This window comes from Ischnura elegans, chromosome 12, assembly GCF_921293095.1.
Source record: "Ischnura elegans chromosome 12, ioIscEleg1.1, whole genome shotgun sequence".
Lineage (NCBI taxonomy): Eukaryota > Metazoa > Arthropoda > Insecta > Odonata > Coenagrionidae > Ischnura > Ischnura elegans.
In genome coordinates, this window is record NC_060257.1 from 14,866,849 (window position 1) to 14,872,650 (window position 5,802).

At 41.9% G+C, this 5,802-nt stretch overlaps 1 long non-coding RNA gene across 1 annotated transcript; it reads left to right on the forward strand.

The window, feature by feature from the left end:
• The first annotated feature begins 3,160 nt into the window (after nucleotides 1-3,160).
• On the forward strand, nucleotides 3,161-4,504 carry LOC124169309. Its single transcript, XR_006867085.1, has 3 exons — nucleotides 3,161-3,991; nucleotides 4,089-4,169; nucleotides 4,285-4,504. It is a non-coding gene; the product is annotated as an uncharacterized LOC124169309 (long non-coding RNA).
• Nucleotides 4,505-5,802: the final 1,298 nt, after the last annotated feature.

Here is a 5,802-nt window from a genome sequence, read left to right on the forward strand (position 1 = left end):
TGGCTGGAAATATAACCTTCTCGTAGGTATGCCTCCCATTGCATGGGCACCTGCCATCTGTTGAAATAAAGTCAGGTAGAATAGGACCGATAGAGTTAATTTACGCTAAGTTCCACGGAGATACCGAAGAAATAAAGTGTGTAAGAGGTGGGTAAAATGAACATTTACGCACGTACCTCTGGATTGATCATCTGGTATTTAAACATCCCTATCTCTCCCCATAGATACTCCCCTCCCTTCAATGAAGCCCTAATCTTATTTGAAGTCAACGCAGATAGATGACCTATTGCGTAATCTCACAAAAAGGTATGCACTTATCGACGAAGAAGTATATTACTACAACAGTTCCATAATGCTATAATTATTTAGCTAAACATGATGTTGTCCAAGGATGTTGTCAAAGGCAAAGTTTTTACGGATAGAAGATGACACAAGGTACTTGCTAAAGTTAAATACACCAAAGGGTGAAGTTCTTAATCAGTGGCTTAGTTAGCACGACCCCCGCCACATGTGCCACAGTGTGGACTTATGACGTCAACATCTTGTTCGGTAAAACCCATCCTGAAGTTCGCTCTGAGAAAATGGCTTGGTGGTGGAACTGGTTTATGCCTCGTTCACACTACGTTTGTCCGAGCGATCGTCCTAACTATAGTTGGCCGAACTAGCCGTTTGAATGCATGTCCTGACAATAGTTCACGTAGTTCCAAACGTTGCCACTTTACGATGGTTAGGCGCTGGGAGACCGGAAACGGAAGCGACAAGAGAAAGACGAAAAGTTCGTGAAGCTCTATTTTTTCATGGATTTTTCCTAGTATGGAAGAATATGGGCGGAAGAAAAATTATTCAGTAAATACACGTTGAACACAGTAATATCTTGTCCTTGCATACGTCAACAGCTTTGTTAACCGTCAATTTCCCGTTCACTTTAGATGTCAGCACTAGAGGGCAGCACAGGTTTTAACAATCGTCGTGTGAATGCACGATAGTTCCGACAATGGCTGGAACAATCGTAGTGTGAATGAGGCACGCCTGACCGGCAATTGGGAGATCCGGGTTTGAATCCCGGCTAAGTCAAAAATGTTTTCATGGCGAACTTCACCCTTTTAGTGTATTTAACTTTGCACCCGTCCGCGTGACTGCGTACAAAGTCAATTCTTCCCGCAGGACTTGCTAAAGCTTCAGAGCTGTATGCGTCGCCCAATTAATATTTCCGATCGGTTCACGAACTCTGCAAAAGCGATCGGTGCTGATGGGTGGGTATGGGAGACCGGGAAAGTGCCGTTGGCGAAAGTACACACACAAACAGCACAAGAGCGGCTCGTCCTTCGATTAGGATTGTTTGCGGGCGCGGATGTGTGCGCTAGGAGTGTTGGATCCCGCTGAGTGGTTTCCGAGGGGCATGCACACAGATATCGCTGCTCTCCAAGCCCCGTGGTATCAACAGTGCCTGCGATCTCAGGTGAAGTTATCTGCAATTGATGACGCGATAGCACGGTCGTAGCTTCGTGCACCAGCTAGGGAAAACGCACATATTTGAAAAAAATATCAATGGTATGGCATTTGGAGGAGGCAACCGACAGCTGAGGTCATTTGCCTCATGAGGGAAGGGGTAGGTAAGGAAGGGTGGAGAGAAACCCGGCGTCAGCATTGAAGGGTGAAGTTCGCCATGAAAAAATATTTGACTTAGCCGGGATACGAACCCGGATCTCCCGATTGCCGGTCAAGCGTGTTAACCAGTTCTACCACCAAGCCATTTTCTCAGAGCGAACTTCGGGATGGGTTTTGCCGAACAAAGTGTTGACGTCACAAGTCCACACTGTGGCACATGTGTCGAGGGTCTTGCTTACTAAGGCACCGATTAAGAACTTCACTCTTTGGTGTATTTAACTTTAGCAAGTACCTTGCGTCATCTTCTATCCATAAAAACTTTGCCTTTGGCAGCATGCTGGTTTGGTATGGTATTTGGAGGAGGCGACCGACAGCTGAGGTCATTTGCGCCATGAGGGAAGGGGTAGGTAAGGAAGGGTGGAGAGAAACCTGGCGTCGGCATTAGCCTGCTCTCAACAAAAGGCGCCAAGGGGACCACGGCTTAACGTCCCATCCGACGGACGGAGTGTTGCGCTTGAAGTGTCCTCCACACAACATTCAAGCAGAAATCGGGCAGTCTTTGAAAATTCTCTGCCGCTGCCGGGTGGGAAACCAACACTCTAGCAGCCACACCAACCCAATACCAAAGTATTAATTGAAACTTGAAAAGCAATTACAAGAAGGATCACTCATTGTGCGTTAATTTTATAGAAAAAATCATTATTATCCTTGACCGGTATTCGAACCCGGATTCCCCCAATTTACGGTCGAGTGTTATAACAAGTTTAGGAACCGACGCGTCATTCAAAACTGTGGAAACTTGAAAAGAAGTCACAAAAAGGATCACTCATTTTGCGATAATTTCATAGAAACTGAATCATTATCCTTGAACGGGATTCGAACCCGGATCACCTAATTTCGGGTCGAGTGCTTAAAAAAGTTTAGGAACCGACGCTTTGAACCGAACCGGGATCAAAGCAGGTTAAAATCTTCCCACTCGACGACGATTCGTTACTTAACACTTTCACTGCGGAGCACGTCTATCGACGTGGTCGCGATCTTCTGCCAGCGGCGGAACACGTCGATCGACGTGCTAACACACTTGCGTATGAAATGGCTTCTGATTGGATTAATTCTATATATACCAACTTGTGCTTAATTATTCTTCTTTTGTATGACCCAGACATCATATATTCGGATCCGTTTCAAGATGCCTTTCTTACATTGAAAGTTATGTTTATCATTTTTTTATGCTCTCTTTTGAGATTTAATGTAATCATTTTGCGAGATAATCGGTGTTTCACATAATTTATTAGTCAAGAAATCCGTAATTCTTTATAAATTAAATATTATGAAATTTAATTTATATTTAAGAACAGTTCATACCGCGTGGTTAGCTAATACATACATAATAAATATTGATTATCTTAGAGACAACGACACATTGCTCCTTTTTTCGCCATCTTTAGTATATTTCTTAACGTGTGAAGACTAATATCACAGCTTTGAAAATGATTACTTCTACGACGGTGCTGTGGTAGATAAAAAATAAATATATATATATATATATATATAAATATATTCCCCCCCCCATCTACCACAGTTACAACTGTGTGTGTATATATATATACACAATTGTAACTGTTGGTTGAATCGCGCTATACCCGTCGATTTTGTTAGCGGAGGTTTTCTCTCAGATTTTGTTGAGACAGCTATGTTTTGAGTACTAAAGAACCCATTGGTACACAATGAATGCAAAGTGGAAACTTCGTTAGAAAAAATTCTACCGTGATGAAGAAGTAATGCTGCCGAAAATATTTTCAGACCCGAAACGGTAAGATGAGAATACGCAGAATGGACGTCGGTATAAATTCGCTGTAATTGATATTTCTGGAACAGGATACCATTACGTCCTAAAGGAAACTTTTGCTGGTGTCACATTCTGTGTTGTAATCAGTAAAATACACGACAGATTCAACATTTTGCTACAATAGCTGTGCTTCTGACCTACTAGTCGGTGAGCAACAATTCAGAAGCAATGTACTACAAAGTGACGGCACGGTTGAAAATTAGCCTGAAGTTTTAGATTCAAGAACGCAGAACAGACGTGAACGTGGAGGAGAGACGTTCTGACATCGGGCAGTGCAATTTTAGCTCCAGTACATTAGGTCAGTGGTATCCATAATGGGGAAAAGAAGACGCCAAGTAGAAATATCTCCCCAATATCTAGGTAAGGTTTTACCTATTTTAATAGTTTGTGTACAGTGCTAATTCTCAAGTTTTCATTCTCTATAAGCTAAAAAACAAATTTTCTATTTAGGGGAATCATCGAAACAAAAATTTTTAAAAATAGGGATTTCCAAAAACAAATTATCATCTTCTTCTGAAGTACAGTCAACTCCAGGTAATTATTGCTTTATTACTTCATCTGTTTAATTGAGATTGCTCGGACACACTCGGACTAACTATTAGCTCTTTCACTCTTTGCATTAATGTTTTAGATTCTGATTCGTCGTTGGATCCAGTTTCTATACCCAAAGAGTCTCCAGCTGGTCCTTCAAATGCCTCTTCATCAATACTTGGTAAGAAAAGCAAACATTTTTCAAAAATTGATGACAAAATATCTGCCTGTTAAAATTTGCACCTCCTTTGTGTTTTTTATTTATATAATTTATTTTATTCTATCGACGAATGTAGGAATGCCTTCACCCAACGCAATTTCGGGATACAGAGATAGAAATTTACCAGAGAAAGAAATTGAAGCGATCCTGGAAGATGATATTTCCGGTTCAGGGGACAGTGATGACAGCGTTCTTCTAAGTAGCGACGATATGGAGGATGATGGAAGCACCGAATCCGAAGACTGCGCATATCCAGAGGATGATGACGCTTTCGAAGATTCATCCATAGGTATGTGTGATAGCTTCTCAAGTTCCCTAAGCCATGGCTCAACTGTGACTCCGGGTTTGTCTATCCACGCGCGTCGCACTGACCGCACTTGGTCTATGGAAACACCCGCATTGCCAGAAATGACTTTCACTAGACAGAGGGATTTGAAAGTGAAACCAAATGGAGACACTCCATGGGATTTTTTTCGTCTGGTGTTCACAGACCAAATAGTAGAAAAAATTATTCAAGAAACAAATAATAACGCGGACTGTTTCTTGAAAGAGAGGCTATCTCCTCGCGCACGCATAGGATGTTGGAAACCTGTCACAAAGAATGAGTTTTTCGTGTTTATCGTACTACTGCACATGGGACTGATCCAAATATCTCAGATTCAGGATTACTGGCGGAAAGACAAGTTTTATAACATCCCTTTCTTTCCCTCACACATGTCTCGGGACAGGTTTCAAATAATTTTACGAGTATTACATTTTGCACCTGCCGAAGGGACACAAAAACCACGTTCATCTGACCGCCTTCAGAAAATAAGGCCACTGTTAAATCATTTTGATGACATAATGGATGAAATATATTACCCTTCCCGAGAATTGAGTATTGACGAGTCCATGATTTTATGGAGGGGGCGATTGTCTTTCAGGCAGTACATCAAAGGAAAAAAACATAAGTTTGGTGTAAAGCTATACATGCTGGCTGAACCCACTGGCCTTGTCACAAAAATTTTAGTTTACACAGGAGCCGGGGAAAACTCTGAGGGGGGGCTTGGGCACGCGGGCTGTGTTGTTCATAAACTTTTGCAGGCATATGGAGGAGTAGGACACTGTGTATTTATGGACAACTACTTCACCAGTGTGGACATTGTTGCAAGTTTAGCAGCAAATAAAATTTTGTGCACTGGCACGTTGAGGACTAATCGAAAAGGTAATCCCACGGAAGTTACTGCGAAAAAAATAAAAAAAGGAGAAGTTGTGGAAATGTGGTCCGACGACGGGGTTTGTGTGCTAAAATGGAAGGACAAAAGGGAGGTGACAATGATTAGCACACAGCACTCGGGAAAGTTGGTGAATAGCGTGAGCAAAAGGAAAATTGAAAGGAGGGTTCCTGAAGCTGTGAGGGAATACAATAAATTCATGGGTGGTGTTAATAGGTTAGATCAACTTTTGTCCTACCACATAACCTCAAGAAAGACCTTGCGTTGGTATAAAAAGGTTGCTCTCCATATTGTGCAAATAATGCTATTAAACAGCTTTCAACTGTATAAAATGTATTCAAAGAGAGAGAAAATGAGTCTACAGAGTTTTAGACTCAGTA